Source organism: Vicugna pacos, chromosome 12, assembly GCF_048564905.1.
Source record: "Vicugna pacos chromosome 12, VicPac4, whole genome shotgun sequence".
Taxonomy (NCBI): Eukaryota; Metazoa; Chordata; class Mammalia; order Artiodactyla; family Camelidae; genus Vicugna; species Vicugna pacos.
The window spans coordinates 1,412,645-1,429,671 of record NC_132998.1 but is presented as its reverse complement, the minus strand read 5'-3'; the positions used below and the strand labels follow the sequence as shown (position 1 = coordinate 1,429,671).

Sequence of the window (17,027 nt, the reverse complement as noted above, 5' to 3'; positions counted from 1 at the left end):
CCAGCCAGCCAAGCAACCACGCAGAGACATTTGACAGAGGGCAGCCGCTGACTCCTAGGCCGCACTCCCCAGGACCTCCTCCAACTGAATCGCGGGTATCCAGCCCCAAGCCTCATATGGACGCGCCAAAAGTCATCTTTTGCCTCTGGCCGTCGGCACCTCTGCCAGCCCCGGGTCAGGTGGCAGGAAAAGGCTGCTATACAGTGGATGAGGAAGACATCCTGCCGGTCCTCACGCGTGCCGTCCCCTACCTTGGCCCTGGCTCCCTTGGCCCTGGTTCCCTCCCTGACTCTCAGCCCCAACCTCCTCCACGAAGGGAAGAACGGGTACCATCAGTCCAGCCTGCCCTACAGCCAGCCAGCCAGACGGGAGGCCGAGAGACAGACCGGAAAGAAAAACCTGGACCCAAAGGCCGTCCTGTCCCTGACGCAGACTGGAAACATCCCAGGCCACCAGCCCAGGCCAGGCTCCATATACCGCTGCTGTGGTCGGAGCAGTCGCGTTGGTGCGTTGGTGGTGGTCTAAGGAGGCGATGGCGGGCTTTGGCAAGGGCAGGCACTCCAACGTCACCATTTCGGTGCCCGGGACCCTTGAGAGCGTGGTCCTCCTCCTTACGGGTCACTGGGCCGAGGTGCCAGCAGGCCCCTGGGCTGGGGCCACATTCCACCTACCATCCTGGTTCCATAACACCTGCGGGGTCATCTTTGTCCTCAGAGTCATCTTGGGGAGGAGAAAGGGGCCAGCAGAACAGGAGCCCCGGGTCGTGGCAGGGAGGGAGGGGCGTGGGCACATCCCAGGGGAGCCCCTGGTCCTGAGCATAGAGGAGTCCTTGGCTGAGCTCCAGAGGCTGCAGGAGAGGTATTGTGAGTTGGAGTGGGAAGTGGAGGCCTTGCAGCAGCAGGAGGAGTGGTACAAGCAGGAGGCTGAGGTCCTTACAATCGAAAGGGTCTTGGAGTGTTTGCTCAGTGAGGTGTCTTAACTCTTTCCTCGGCAGCAGGGGGTGCACTCGGGTAGGGGGGGTGAGTTGGGGGGAAAGGGGGTGGGGGGGCATGGGAGGAGGGCTTCCCATGTATGTGAATTCTCAATAAATACTGTGTTGGAATGCAAAACGTGTCCATGAGTGATGGTGGCCCTGGGGACCACATCGCACGGAGTCCTCACACCCTTCAGTAGGCTGGTGTCTGCTGGCCAGGTGCCCCCGTGGTTGTGAACTGCAGAGCCAGCACCATGACACCCTGCCCGACTTCCTGGTGCCAGCGCCGAGCGGGGTGCCTTCGGATGGAAAGAAACCAGGTGGAGGGTCTGCTCCCGGTGTTTCTCCAAAGACTGCTTCTGGCCTGAGACAGCAAAGGACAAAGGTTTCTTCCATAGTTCCTCCCATATGATTGTCATCTCTCTCTCTTATGGCAGCTGCATGTTTATGTATATTAATCTTTCTGCAAAAGAAGAAGGTGTTTTCAACAAAGGAATAGCTGTGCTCGTTACTTCAATTACTCCCTTGTTAAACCCTTTCATTTACACTCTAAGAAATCAGCAAGTGAAGCAAGCATTCAAGGACAACATCAAAAAGACCGTGAAGCTTTAAATATATATATTTATATATTTATATCTCAAGGAAATACATTCCACTTAATAAATATGTACTGAATGTCTACTACATTTCAAGTGCTGAACCAGCACTTGAGGACAAAAGTATAAAGGGAATATGCCCTAATTTCAAGGAACCTACGATCTAATGTGATAGAAATGTGTATAAACTGTAAATTGATGTCATAAGTTAAAAAAAATAACATGGCAAGTGTTATTAGAGAAAGTTGACTGAGGATCCCTGAAAAGAACAATTGGAAAGAATTAACTGCTTTCTGGAAATCACTTGAAATTTAAGAGGCAAACATCCTGCTTATTTAGGAGAGTGGGAAAGTAAAAATTTAGAGCAAGAAAGAGAGGCCAGATCATAAAGGTATTTATTACAAAGTGTGGAGTTAGCTGGATCTCGGTGAGCCAAGAGACGTTTAAGAAAGGAGGTGATGTTATCAGCATTGTCTGCAAGGCGGTCTGGCATGGGCACTGCTCTTCACTGTGGAGCGCTGGAGACCATGCTTCTATCAAAGTGTCAATAATTTTTTATTCTCCTTTCCTTTTTCATTTCTGTTTCAACTGTAGCCATTGCAACTTCCATCCTCCCATAAAGAAAAAAAGCTTTACATTTGATCCACTTTTCTCCAAATGAGGTGAAAATTCTCAAGATTTTTGTCAACTTACACATCCGTTTTCTAGAAGTTATGGTTAGGTTTCTAGAGGGAAGGTTAGAATCCTCTCACTTCTCCTATTGGTGGTTTTCATAAACTGACATTTTTTAAGGTTATGAATCACTGACTCTCCCTCTTTGTAGTCTCGCATAATTCTTTTTCTATTGTGATTTTATTTTGATCTTTTTGTTTATTTTGTTAGGTATTATAGAGGACAAATTCTGTGATATGACTTCATTTGTTTAACTTGTTCCCAAATTTTTGCTTTTTTTTAAAAAAAGCATAAGCCATGGATAACTGTTTCATAAAGTAGAGAAGAATATAAGGTATTCATACAGTTTTATGTCTAGAATGTTCCAAATTTTGAGTCTCTGCAACCAACTGGAAATAGACTACCCTACCAAGAACTCTACATGGAGTCAAAGGGAGAGCAAATTGAATTTGAATCAATGTCAGTGGAACAGGACATTTTAGAAATCTGAGTATTTGTACATTGTTTGGTACTATCCTAATTCATTGCAGAATGCTGATTACTGTTTGGGGTACAAATGGAACATCATCTGATGTATTCACACCTGTTATACGTGGTAGGAACACTGAATGGCACAATGCTCCTCAAGCACTTAAGGAGCAAACTGTACTGGACTGATCGTGAGACCAAACTCCCAGAACCCCAGAAAGCACTGAAGAGTGTACAGTAGTTTTAATAAATGGCCTTTTATATAAAGCCACTGCTGTTTTGAATATCTGGGTTTCCTTGATGGATAAGCTAAGAGATTAGTGGTGACTTTCAATTTATTCCAACTTCACTGAACTGTTAATAAATAGAGAAATGTTTTTAAACAGCCACTCCTGAATCATTAAGTTCCCCCAAATCGACATTTCTACCAATCCTATGATGAAGTGGGAGACAAAGCCACATTGTGATTGAAAATACAGGCTTTTGCTCAAATCCCGGATTCTCAACCTTCTTACCCAAGTCTCCTTGCAACAGTTTTTCACCTCTCTAAAGCTTACTTTTCTCAACTCTAAAATGTGTATAATAATATTGTCTATATTTTAGGATCGTTTTGAGCATTAAAGAGATAGTAAGTATTAAAAAATTTAAAGCCATTATTAAGTGTTTAATAAATGATATCCATTATAACAGTATGGTAATAATAACCAATGTCCTTTTCAAGAAACTCAGGCTTAACTGGTAAGAATAAGTATTAAATTGTTTGGTTTAACCCGAGACTGTAAAGATGTTGGCCATTCTACTTGCCGCAAGGCCAGCTTGTTTCCATTCCTCTTCTGTCCAGCTGCATCCTCGGTTAGCCAGGTCAGTGAAGGTCTAACCCGCGCTTCAGATAAAGCCAATCAGAACACCCGGCAGCGGACTGTTAGGACTGGGCTACCACAGACTCCCCGCGCCCCAGACGCCAAGTATGCCAAGAGAAAGAAGAAGACTACTTGTGCAAGTCAAAGTCCAGGAATATGAGCCAGGGCTCCACCCAGTCTTCATAATAAAAGCATTTTGAAATGAAATCAGGAGGGAATGTGTCACCTTCTACAAGAGCTTGCCCAGAAGACAAAAGAAAAAGACAAGTCATGCTCTTCTGAAACTGTCCACCTGGCTATCTTTATGTTAATATTGACTTGGAATGTAACCCAAGTCACAGAAGAGCAAAGGAATGAGTTTACTAATTCTGCAGCTGAACCTTTAGGGCATTCAGGGTCTAATTAAGTTGATGGGTTTCATCCTCCTGTCACCGCTGTTGAAAGAATCAAAAGAAACAGCTCTACAGCCTCATATTCCCAGGATAGTATCAGCAGGGCTGGGGTGAGGGGAGAATAAAAGCAAGTGAGACCGGACCTACTGCGCCAAGCGTTCACTCCTCTCTCCTCTCTCCCTGAGCCCCCAGAGCTTGTGGGCTTATGAATTATAAATCTAAACCCAAAGCCACTTCTTGCAAAGAGTTTAAAATAAAATTCAAAAGGGAAGGAGAGAATTTTTTAAGAAGTCAAGCAAGGTAACAACAGTTCTATAATGATTTGGGTTTTCCAGCCTAAGGATCATCTTTGTCATTTCTTTAGATTCACCCAGAAGGTCACAAACCAGGGCTTAAGCTTCAGCCCTTACACATCACTAGACAGTATTGCTGAAGCTCTGCAGGGGTTATGAGTTCAGAAGCCACAATAACCACCCATCTGAGGAATACAGCCACTGTGAATTGGGGGCTGGGGTGGGGAGCAAGATTACACACAAGACAACAGAGGAAGGGAAGAATTATAGGAACAGAAACATCAAGAATTTAACAAGTTTATACTGTATAGTACAGGGAACTATATTCAATATCTTATAGTAACATGGTGAAAAAGAATATGAAAATGAATATATATCTGTTCATGTATGACTGAAGCATTATGTTATACACCAGAAATTGACACACTGGAAACTGACTATATTTCAATGAAAAAAATATATATATACATATACAAAATTTTTTTTACTAAGTATAATCTCAAAAAGATAAGAATGATACTGGTAACATGAAGGACAAGACATTATAAAAATAACTAGGTAAAAAATATGGCTGAAAAACCTAATAAATGAAACAAAGATGAGGCTAATACCAAGAGAGAAGGAACTAAAACATTCATTAAAACTGAGCTAGAAGACCAGACCTCATAAGGAGGGAGGGTATAGCTCAAGTGGTAGAGTGCGTGCTTAGCATGCACAAGGCCCTCCGTTAAAGTAAAACAAATAAATAAAATAAACCTAGTTACCTTCCGCCCCCCAAAAAGATCAGACCTGATAAACTCTCCCAAAAAGCAACAGAAAAGAATAAAGATATTAGGTAGATAACATAAAACAATAAAGATATTAAATTAGGTAGGTAGGTAGATAAATAGGCACCAAAAGACCATTGTAGATGCCAAAATCCAGAGAATAAGCATTGCAGGTGAAGAGAAGAGAAAAAATGAAATAATAATATATTTCCTATACTAGAGAAAGGTGGGTATGTCTGAGTACGCTGAGACAAGCTAGATAGAGAAAATTTACACCTCAAGAAACCAGACATTTAAATGTGATAGTAAAATAAAAGAATGGCTTAGAAGGCTTACTGCACAAAGAACAAATTCAAAACACTTCTAAAAGAAATACTCAAATAAAAGGATAAATAAACAGAAGGATGATGCAAATAATATGAAACATAAAAATTACAATATAACATATTAATTACATAATGTTTATTTTTAACTTTTAAAAAAGGAAGACTGTCGGGAGCCACGCCACCGGACCCTGAGGCTGTACGCACAGCGAGGCCTATGAGGGGGCCACTGCACAGCAGTGGTAAGAAAAGTTGTGGCGAGGTTCTCTGCATCTTCTTGGGATTTTGCTCAATATTTGCTTTGCTATGTGGATATATTAAGAATTATGATTCTAGGGAGTCCCTACGGGGACAAGATGGGGGATTTCAGGGGAAGACTGGGGCAAACATGACTAAGGGGCAATTCCATATAAATGTGTCCCAAGAAATCTGTGCAGAGCTGTCTCTTTTATTAGGAGCCAGAGTAAGGGCGAAAAGGATACCTAGAGGAAATTGGGCTTGGGTTGGAGGACCATCGAATGTTCCGTGGTGCTGCTATAGTTATTGTTGCGTATCTTGAAGGGAGGACTCTAACTGAATGGGTTAAGTAAAGTTTAAATCAGGCTTCAAAGAATTCTGATGTCAACCTGTTAATCAGAGCCAAAAAGAATAAAGGGAAATTGGTCAGTCTAAACGTTCTGGTACAACAGAGTTAATGGGAAGAGAATAAGATTAAATCAAGATCCTCATGAACATTGAAGCGGCCAAGTGGAACAAGTAAAAGGACAGTGAAGGCGCAGATTGTTTGAACTGTTCCGGAAGAGCTAACCGCGGAAGCGTAACAAAGGCTGAAATTGTTAGTACTGTACTTCCCCCTCTGTATTTTGCAACCGCAAGTGCTTGTAAGCATAAGTATAAATATCACAGCATGAATAAAACTGGCGGAGAACCTGCTACCATGAGTTGCTGAAGTGTGTCTTTCTTCGCGCCGACGCTACTCCTCCCTCAGGTTCCTGAACCCGCTGGGGCTGGACCCCGGCAGAAGACTCAAAGGTGAATAAAAGAAAATCTATATCCAAAGCAGAACTAAAATTCTAGAAAACATGTAAATGGTGGGGTTGTGAAGAAAGACCAAAGTAACATACAAAAATGGTAATATATTTGTTGTGATCCAAGAAAGAAATAGAAATGCCTAAGTTTAAGAAATCAGTAGATGAAAATAAACAAAACTGAATCTTAAGGTATCAATCCCAAAAATAAAATATAATTTACAACTCAACAAAACAAAAAGTACCCACCCAATGAGAGACAGGAAAGGATTTTTAATAGTAGTAACTAGTGGAATAAATGGCATATATAGAATAAGATGGCAGACATCAGTCCAATTATATAACAGTCATCATGGGAAGAACATATCAGTGAATCCCATAATGAAAGACACAGAACTCAAACTGGGTTAAAAGCAATAATAAATAAATCCAGGAATGTATCATATATAATAGACACACTTAAGTCTATTTTACCAAAATTATAAATTTTACTTTCATGTATTCTGGTAATTAAGGGTTTGAACTGAAAATAGCACTTTGGGTCTACAGGAGTTAGAGGCTACTATTAAAGTTTCAGAAAGTTGTTTAAAAATAAGACATTTTAATGAAAATGCAAAATTTCATTCATATCTATTTGTATGCTAAAGCAGTCATTTGCTTGAATGTAACTAATTTATGAAATGGAATGGACAGAAAGTGTTAATTTGGTGCTATGTTTGTCTAGAGCCCAGGATTTCCTACCACCTATCACTAAGGAAATACCTGGACTTTACTCATCACAATGAGTAAATGATAGGTAAACACCACCCCCGTCCCTAGAAAAAGACTAACTGACCTGATTGCAGGGTGCTCTGTAAAATTATTTGGATGATCTTCTTAAGCACACCTGCTTCTACCATCTCTATAATCAATGTAGTAGTTTCTTTCGCCCCTACTATCCTTCACGGATTTACACTGACCACATGTCTGGGTCAGGGGAGGTCAGAGGTACACAGGTGATGCACTCATCCCATTGCCACTGTCCTAATGGTAGCAGTTGCTTATTAGAAACATTCCACATGAACAGGAGAAGTATTTCACATGCTTAAAACATCTAGTTCCAAAATACATTCAGAGTAGCAGCTACAACCACTTGGATATATAAAATGCCCATAAATATTTTGACTATCAGCCCATTGCTGGAAGGCTTTGTGAAAACAGGTGCACAAAATTGCAGATGGTCCAAAATGCTGACAAACATCAGTTAATTACAAGGACCCCAGTGGTGGGGGCCGTTCTTGAATGACATCCTAAATCTTGCAACTTTATTTCTACTCTGCTCTGATGATCAAAAGTAAATTATAAGCCCAGCCAAATGAAAGAGAGAGAAAAGAAATCATGTGCCCTGATGGAGACACTGACACTGTTGTTTTCTTTCAAGATTTTTTGAACATATTGTACCTACAGAAAGGAAAAAAAAATCTCAAAATTCTAAAGCCTAAGACTTTCCATTCAGGTCTCTCAAATGACCAGCACAGCTTCCCCGGCCTCACAAGACCAACCGTGTCCTGCCAGGTCCCTGCGGCCCACCACCCGGGCAAAACACTCTATCTTATTCGTTAGTATCTGTTGCTGTGTAACACTGTCACCCCAAATTTTGGTGGAAAAGATACATTTTTATCACTATAATTCTGAGAGGAGACGGGACAGCTGGGTGGCTCTCACATGGGCCTTTCATTTAGCTGTAATTGGTGGTGACGGCATTTGGAATCATGGAAAGGCTCAACTGAGCTGATGTCCAAGATGACTTAGGTCACAGGTCACTACAGCTAAGACGGCTGAATGAGGCGGGGGCTGACCAAGTATCTCTCTATTCAGCAAGGCTGGCTTGAGCGTCCTCGTTGCACGGCAATCTCACAGTATTTGAACTTTTGTTGTTGTTGGGAGATGGGGGGTAATAGTTGGTTTTTTTTGTTTGTTTGTTTTTTAATGGAGGTACTGGGGACTGAACCCAGGACCTTGTGCGTGCGGGGCATGCGCTCTACCACTGAGCTATGCTCTCCCCCTTGAACTTTTTCATGACTCCTGGATCCCCACAGAGCACATGTTCCAAAACAGAAGGGAGAAGCTACAAGTCTCCAGTGATCTAAACTCTGAAATGACACAACTTCACTTCTATAACTAATGTCAAAATCAATTCACAGAGCCAGTCAAGATGAAAAGGGGGAGGGAAGAAACTACCCCTCACAGTCATGAAGCTGCAAAGGACCTCAAGGGCCACCAGGGCCAAGAGGCAAAGCAGCCGTCTACGTCAGCCCCTCCTCCCACAGCTCTGTCTTTTCTAGGATCTCAGCCCCTCTGACCCTCATTGTTTCAAACACAGTCTGACTGTAAGTCAGTAACTTTTGTGTTTTACCCGTATTTGCTGGTTGTTTGAGACAATTACAGACATATCTCAGAGCTATTATGGGTTCAGCTCCAGACACAATAAAGCAAATATCACAACAAGGTGAGTCACAGAAATGTTTTGGTTTCCCAGTGCATATTAAACTTACATTTACACTTTACTGTAATTTAAGTTTGCAATAGTACTATATCTAAAACACCAATGTACTACCTTAATTTAAAAATACTTTATTGCTAAGAAACGCTATCATCTGAGAACAAAGGGTTGCTACAAACTTTCAATTTGTAAAAAGTGCAGTATCTGCAAAGCATCAAGTCACCTCTCTCTCATCTATTAGCTGAGTGACCTTGGGTAAATTATGTCACCTCTCTGTACTCCATAAGCTACGGAGTCAGCAGGAATACTGCATCATAGGGTTACTATGAGGTCTAAGTGAGATAAACCACATAACACGTTTACAATAGTACTCAGCACAGACGTGAAGCACATTAAAATGAGGTATGCCTGTAGTCAGAAGAGAAAGTCTATCAACTATGATTAAAGACCACTTGGTTATGTTTTTCAGGCATATGTTTTAATAAATCCCTATTAGGAGGGGCAAGGAATATTATAATTTTGTGAAAGTCCACATACTTATTCTGAGACAGTATTAATGAGTTGGATTTGAAGATAAAGGCAGCTTATATTTCCTAAGAAACAATGTTTTTATCCTCTTGAAAAGGGAAAGTACTTTGAAAGAGGCTGTGTTACAAAGAGGGGAAGCATGACATGGAAAGAACAGATTCAATATGCAAGATTAACAAATAACGTGTATTTGAGAAAACTAAAAACAAAAAAGATTGAAATACAGATTAGAAAGAAGTTTCAGAAAAGTAGAGAACTACCTTTCTGCATGATGCTAGGTTCCTCACGGTTCTTTCTTAGACTTTCTTCTCAACTTCCGGGTTGCTCCTCTGCATTAGAAGACCACATCCACAACAGCCATGCCTCAGTTTCCACCCAGATGCCAGTAACTTACTGTTTTCATTTGAATTCCCAATATGAAAATTGAAATATATTTCAATTAATATTTCTTTGAAAGAAATGCAAGTCTTTTCAAGACGTCATGGAAAGACTGCTTTGCTTGCTTATTTCTCAGGGTATAAATGAAGGGGTTCAACAAAGGAGCAACAGATGCAGTGAGCAGGGAAACTCCCTTATTAAGGGCCACTTCATCCTTAGCTGGAGGTTTGAGATACACCGAAATGCAGCTGCCATAGGTCATGGAGACCACAATCATGTGGGAAGAACACGTGGAAAAGGCTTTTTTCCTTTGCTGAGCAGAGGGTAATCTTAGGACCATCCTGATGAACTACACACACAAGGGTCATTATGAAGGTCAACACAGCACAGAATATAACCAGCTGCTCTATGAACCATGTATCTGAACATGAATTCTTCAGTATTGGAGAAGCATCACAGAAAAAATGGTCAATAACAGAGTCACAGAATTCCAGGTGGAGACTCAGGCCAAGGGGCGGGAGAATAATCAATAAGCCAGATACACAACAGACGATGAGATTCCTGCGGACTCTGCTGTTCATGATGGTCACGTGGTGCAGGGGTTTGCAGATGGCCACGTAGACGTCAAAGGACATCACAGCCAAGAGGAAAAATTCTGTAGCTCCAAAGAGGACAATAAAAAATATTTGGCTGAAGCAGGCATTGATGGTGATGGTTTTGTTCCCACTTGATATGATGTAGAGGTACGTGGGGACACAGGCAGTTGTAAATGAGATCTCTCAGAAAGAAAAATTTTGAAGGGAAAAATACATCGCTGTTTTTAAATGAGAATCCACCAAGATGGGGGAAATTATGGTCAGGTTCCCAACTGCACTTAACATATATGTGATCAACAGAAAGCTAAAGGCCAAAATCTCTAGTTGTGGGTCATTCGTCAAACCCAGGGCGATGAACGTTGTTACTGCCGAACGGTTTCTCATCACTGACTTCATACTATGGCCATTGGTTCAAGACTGCTTCACATAAAAGGCACAGAAATTAGATCTGAAGAGCAATGTCAAAATATGACAGAAGCAGACCGCATCTACAATACCAAGCAAACCCAGTCACATGCATGTCCTGGAACTTAACAATCCGATTTTAGTGAGATGATTCCCTCAAATCCACTGAAATGTGCCACAGGGAGTTTAAGCTTCGGGGAAATTTCTTTTGAAAATTACTGCTACTAAAATTGTTTTAAATATTCTAGGATCTCCCAATTCACAGCACTATTTCCAATTCTCTTTTTTTTAAGTCCATACTTCGGTTGAGACATCTCCTATTGGATCAGAAGTTGGCCACTTTTGAGCTATACTCTGACTGGTCATTGAGTCTCTTTATTCCAAAGCATTTGTACTCAAAAGCTAAACCCTAAAATTCCTTTGCTTTAAGTTATGGTGCCTGATAAAATGCAAATATATGGAGGATGGCATTATGCCCGAAGTGCAGAGTCTCTCCAGATCTTTCCTCCAGTGAACGAAGCATTATTTAAAGGTCAAGTTAGATTTCTCCCAGAAAATAGTCATTCGATGGCCCCTTTCTCCGGACTTTCTCTAAGTTCCTCTTATTTCCTTATTTTCCATCTCTGTCCTCAGCAGAGCTTTAATGCATGACTATTTTAATGCAATTTGAAGAAATAGGTAAAAAAGGATAAATAGCTGAAGGATATCAAGATATACTTTGCTTTCCCTCCTCCATGACAGCAGAAGTGTGATGCATGTTTCACAGGGGCTAATGTATGGACCTTGGAACAGTTTGTCTGGGATCAAGTCATCTCTCTCTCATCTACTAGCTGAGCGACCTTCGGCAAATTATTTAATCTCTCTGTACTCGGACTTCCTAATCTATAAAGTGGAGTCAACGGGAATGCATACTGCATCACAGGGTTACTATGATGTTTAAATGAGATAAACCACGCAGAATGTTTACAATAGTACTGAGCACATGATTAATATTACACTTTTTTTTCTGAAGCCAATCTTTCTCATTATCTCAAGAAGGCATTTAGCTCCACTAGGAGCACATCTCTCTCTCTCTCTCTCTCTGTCAGTATCATCAATTTCTTCCACTTTTCTAGATTTATTTCCTCAGCATACAAACATTCTCTGGTATGACCCTATACTTAAAAAAACCATAAAAATACTCGTAGGGAGTGACACTTCAATCACTATACTCTTTATATAGTTTTTACTTTAGGAAACGTGTTAATCTACATATTCAAAAATAAAATATATCTTCCAAACTGGTAACTGACCTCTTTATTAATATAATTTCTGTCTACTCAGTTTATGTTTCAATGTGATATTGAGACCACTGCCTAAGTGTGTGGTAATTCAAGATCTGGGCATTAGCCCATAATAATAGTTATATTGGTCTATTCAGCTATTTGTCTTCATTCAATGTTCTCTCTTCATTCAATGTTCCAGGCCTCCACTGTTCAATGCAATAGCTATCAGCCATATATCTAACACTTGAGATGTGGCTGGTTCAAACTGAGGTGTATTATAACCGTGAAATACACATCAGATGTCAAGACTTAGAATACAAATATGTAAAATATACCATTTATAATTTTATACTGAATACAAGTGGAACTGTTAATATTTTGCATATATATGGAGTTAAATAAAATACATTATTACAAATCAAGATCATCTGCTTCTTTTTACCTTTTGAATGATATGACCAGAAAACTATAAATTATAAATGAGGCTCACATTATGTTTCTGTTGCACTATACTGTTCTAGGTTTTCAAATTCTTTCACATTGTGGAATTTTGAAAAAAGGATCTAAGACAAATGAGTTCATTTTCTAAATGGCTTTCACTCTTTTTTAATATAACCCTCAAGTAACTTTCAAGCGTATGCTCCCTGAAACTGAAAAAATGAGGCTCTTTTTTGTCTTTGGGAGGTGAAAAGTATCAACTCCCACCAAGTACAGACTTACTGCTGTGCATTGCCAGGTTGCAGACATTGCAAAAGAAAAGGGACATTAACCTGCATTTATAAGACAAATAGTTTGCAAAGAGGTGATACAGGTACTGAAAGATGGGGGGATGTTAAAAATGGAGCATTTACCAATGGTAATTGAGGTATATAATATAAACACATAGAGACAAAATAGATAAACAAGAGACAGAGACAGACAAGGAAAGAGAAAGTGAGGTAGATAATAAATTGGGAGTTTGGGATCGGCAAATACAAACTACCATGTACAGAACAGATACACATCAACGTCTGACTGTATAGCACAGGGAACTATAGTCAATAGCTTGTAATAACCTATAATGAAGAAGAATATGTATATATATAGCTGTATCACCATGCTGTACATCAGAAACTAATACACATTGTAAATCAACTATACTTCAATGAAAATAAAAAATTTTAAAAAGACCGGCAGAGAGAGAGGAATCAGGAACGGCTCCCTGTGTGTCAGTCAGACCACGGCACATGGTGTTGCACCAGCTTAACGATGCATTAAATGAGTCCTGCCCACGTTTCCAACTGGTGAAGGTTCATGAGCTCTATAAATAACCTCAGAAATGACTGGATTTCTCAATAAAACATCAAAGACAAATAAATATTGAAACTAGTAATCATTTGTTTTACTAGAGTGAAACATAATCACAAACGCCTTCTCTATAAATTATTTGCTGAAACAGGCCTGGCTTGAAAACACCCCAGTACTCACCTCTGACATTCTTCATCGTTTCGCCAGGAGGCTACACCTCAAATGACCTCAGTGAGCTTCACAGTTAAACAAAAAGTTACTAGTAGGATCGTCTAAGTGCATTCCCAGCCCCTCACCCGGGAACCTACAGTCACCATATATATACACATGGTTACTAAACATATAATACCATCCTACTCCAAAATTAAAATGTATCTCTGTGCACTCTGGGTAACTGAAAGGAAGATAAAGTCCAAAGGGCAAGGAGGAGTTAGGAAGACACTCTGGCTCTACGAAAGTGGATGTTCTGATTTTTTCTGCTCAAACACGTTTTTACATTTATGACCCTGTTTATTTCCATCATTTCCAACAGGTGTGCACAAAATAAGTGTGAATAAAAAATTCCTAGGAGGACCTGATTCAAAACTCTCCATTGAATTAAAAATGTAATTCACTTTACAAAAAAAAATCCTAAGCCAAGAAATAAAGATAATTTCCTGAGAGAGAAAAAGATGCAGCAGTAGTAACAAGCTCAGTCCAAGCATCAAAAACAGGAAGATTCCAGTGTCCCATCAGAAACCTGTTTCTAATTATTTGTTCACACATGGTTTATGCAATGCAACAAGATAGCCTTCTTATCTAAAATTACACCCATAACAATATTTAATATAGAAAATTCAAAAATAGATACAAAAGCTGAAAAAAGAAAACCATAGAAACTGTAACATCCAGAATAAACATTATTATTTTGGTGTTTCTCCTTCCAAATACTGCCTACCATTAACATGTGACTGCTGCACTATTACTAGTTTATTATAAAAGACACTTCTCTGGAATAGCCAAATGGAAGAGTTTCACAGAGTGCAGTATGGAGGATGGGGCAGCGTGGAGTCTCCATGCTCAGCCCTCCCAGCATCTAGATGTGCTCCCCAATCTGGAAGCTCCCCTCACCTCCCTGTTCAAGAGTTTGTGTGGTACTTAATCTCCATCTCTCACCCACCCGCCCCAGAGGTCAGTGGACAGGGCTGCCAGCTTCAATCCTCTAGTCCTTTGGTCTTTCTAAAGATCAGCCCCATTCTGAGGCTACCTAGGGTCCCCACCCTAAGTTTCCTTATGAGCATAAACACAAGGTAACAAAAGACACCCCTATCAATCAGAAGATTTCGAGAGTTTTAGGAGCGCTGTGCCAGGAACAGGGACAAAGACCACATACTTCCTATGACATATATATTTACAAAGTGCAGGTGCAGCAAGAGAGCAGTAAGCTTTTCAGTATCCTTCTCTTAATTAATAGAACAAGCAGAAAAAGAAATGAGCGTGTGCAATGAAGATCTGACCACTATAGTATATAAGGAGAGTAACAGATATATGTAGAAATGCACCCAAAAGATGAAGAAGACACTTTTTCATTTTTTGCTTAAACAAGAGAACTATGTTTTCTCACAGTTTGGAAGCTAGAAGTCCAAGATCAAGGTGCCGGCAGGGTTGGTTTCTTCTGAATCCTCTCTCCTCTGCCTGTAGATGACCGTCTTCTCCCTGTGTCTTCACACGATCCTCCCTCTGTGCACCATCTGCCTAATCTCCTGTTTTTAGAAGGACACAATTAAATTGGATTAGGGATCACGCTAATGACCTCATTTTAACCTATTACCTCTTTAAAGATCCTATCTTCAAATATAGTCACTTTCTGAAGTAATGGGGGTTGGTTAGGGTTTCAGCGTATGAATTTGAGGAGAATGCAGCCCAGCCCATAGTAGGATCCTAGGGAAATGTACAGCCTGGAGTTGTGTGAGATTCTGAATTGCTGTTAGAAAATAACTGAAACATACCGAGAATAATACAAAGAAACACATGATGTACCGGAAGCTCAGCTTATTAAACATTTCCAATACAACGCGAGTCCCTGTTATAAAGATCATGGCCATGGTCTCCCAAGCTCCAGAAGCATTCTCACCTAGAACTGAGCACTTCTGATTTTCTTGTGCTCCTTTCTGCCTTGACTGCATTCCTGTGCAAATGCAAACTATATGTAATACTGCTTGTATGTGGGTGTTTTAAACTTTGCATAAATGTTATCATTCTGCATGCTTTCTTTCCAATTTGTTTTATTGTGGTAAAATACACATACTATTTTACCATCTTAGCCTTTTTAAATATGTAGTTCAGAAGTAATAAATACACTCCCAACGTTGTCCAGCTATGACGCCCACCCATCTCTGTAACTCTTTTCATCCTGTAAAACTCAAACTCTGTATCCATTAGACAATAATCCCCAATTTCCCAATCCCCCAGCCCCTGGCAACTACCATTAATGCTTTGTTTTTATTATTTTGCCAACTTTAAATACCTCATGTAAGTGAAAACATATAGCACTTGTCTTTTTGTGACTGGCTTATTACACTTAGCATAATGTCCTCAAGGTTCATCCACGTTGCACCGTATGTCAGAATTTTCTTCCTTTTTTAAATGTGTGTTTTACCACAATTTTTTAAATTAAGGGAAAAATATCATACCACAAAAGAAGAAATGATAGAAATTAATTATCTCCATCTTAAATTACACAAAGAATTTGATACACATATATAATGAGTTGTGTATTATGTTCACAGCAGCCTTATTTATAGTGGCCAAAACATGGAAACAGCCCAAATGCCTGTCAACAAGGGAAGGAATGAACACATTCTGGTATGTTCATACAATGGCAAAGTGGGTAGCAACAAGAGCAGGCAATCCTGAGCTATACACAAATAAAGGACAAATCTCACGAACACAGTCCTGAGCAGAAGAATCCAGACACAAAAAGAATACATACGGTATCACTGCCTGTATAAAAAAAATTTAAGGAACAAAACTGAATGACAGATTTTGGAATGCTTGCTTACTTCGTTAAACTACAAAGAAAATTATAACTTTTTAATTGTTACTATTAAAGTCAGCAGAGTGGTTAACTTTGGGAGCGAGAAGGATTTTAGTGGTTGGGAGAGGCACAAAAGGCACCTGTGGGGTCCTGGCAGTGTTCTATGCACTGCCCTTGGACACTTGTTTTTTTCCGTATTTCACAATAAAAGTAGCATAGGAAGCTTTTGATCTGTTTGCCTCCAGGCAGTGCCTTGCACCAGTAACCAAACCAAAAACCCTTTCCAGACTAAATTCTTACACCTGCTTTATTTCTTCACTTACTTCTCCTCACGCCTCTCTACATTAATGGCATCTACTTCTAGGGACCATCCAAAACAGAAGGCTCATGTGGGAAGTTAGCAACCTTCTCTCTGACTGTTTGAGGTCCAGAACCAGCTGGTTTTGCAAAAACCTATGATGTCCCTAATGTTTGCAATCTCTTACTGTCTAATCTAGTTGCAAACCAACCACTTACTGCCCAAGTTCAAATGTTTCTTGAAACCATTAGCTGAACCTAGCAGAGAACATCGAACAAATACTGACTCTTTCAGCCACGCCAGCAATGCCTCTCGGAGCCAGAGACTCAGCAGACTAGTCCCTACAGGGAACAATTTTATAAAATGTTGTATTGTGGCAAATTAAGAATCTCAGAAAAAT

General features: G+C 40.2%; 1 protein-coding gene and 1 pseudogene across 1 annotated transcript in view; both read right to left on the bottom strand.

Moving 5' to 3' along the window:
- Window positions 1-17,027, bottom strand: part of LOC140700022 (integrin alpha-7-like) — a 64,269-nt gene that overhangs the window by 11,025 nt on the left and 36,217 nt on the right. Inside the window, exon 2 of the mRNA XM_072972491.1 lies at window positions 14,917-15,055. The gene's annotated coding sequence lies outside the window, so the exon portion shown is untranslated. The remainder of the gene's footprint in view (window positions 1-14,916; window positions 15,056-17,027) is intronic.
- On the bottom strand, window positions 9,344-13,196 carry LOC107035142 (olfactory receptor 6C2-like; annotated as a pseudogene).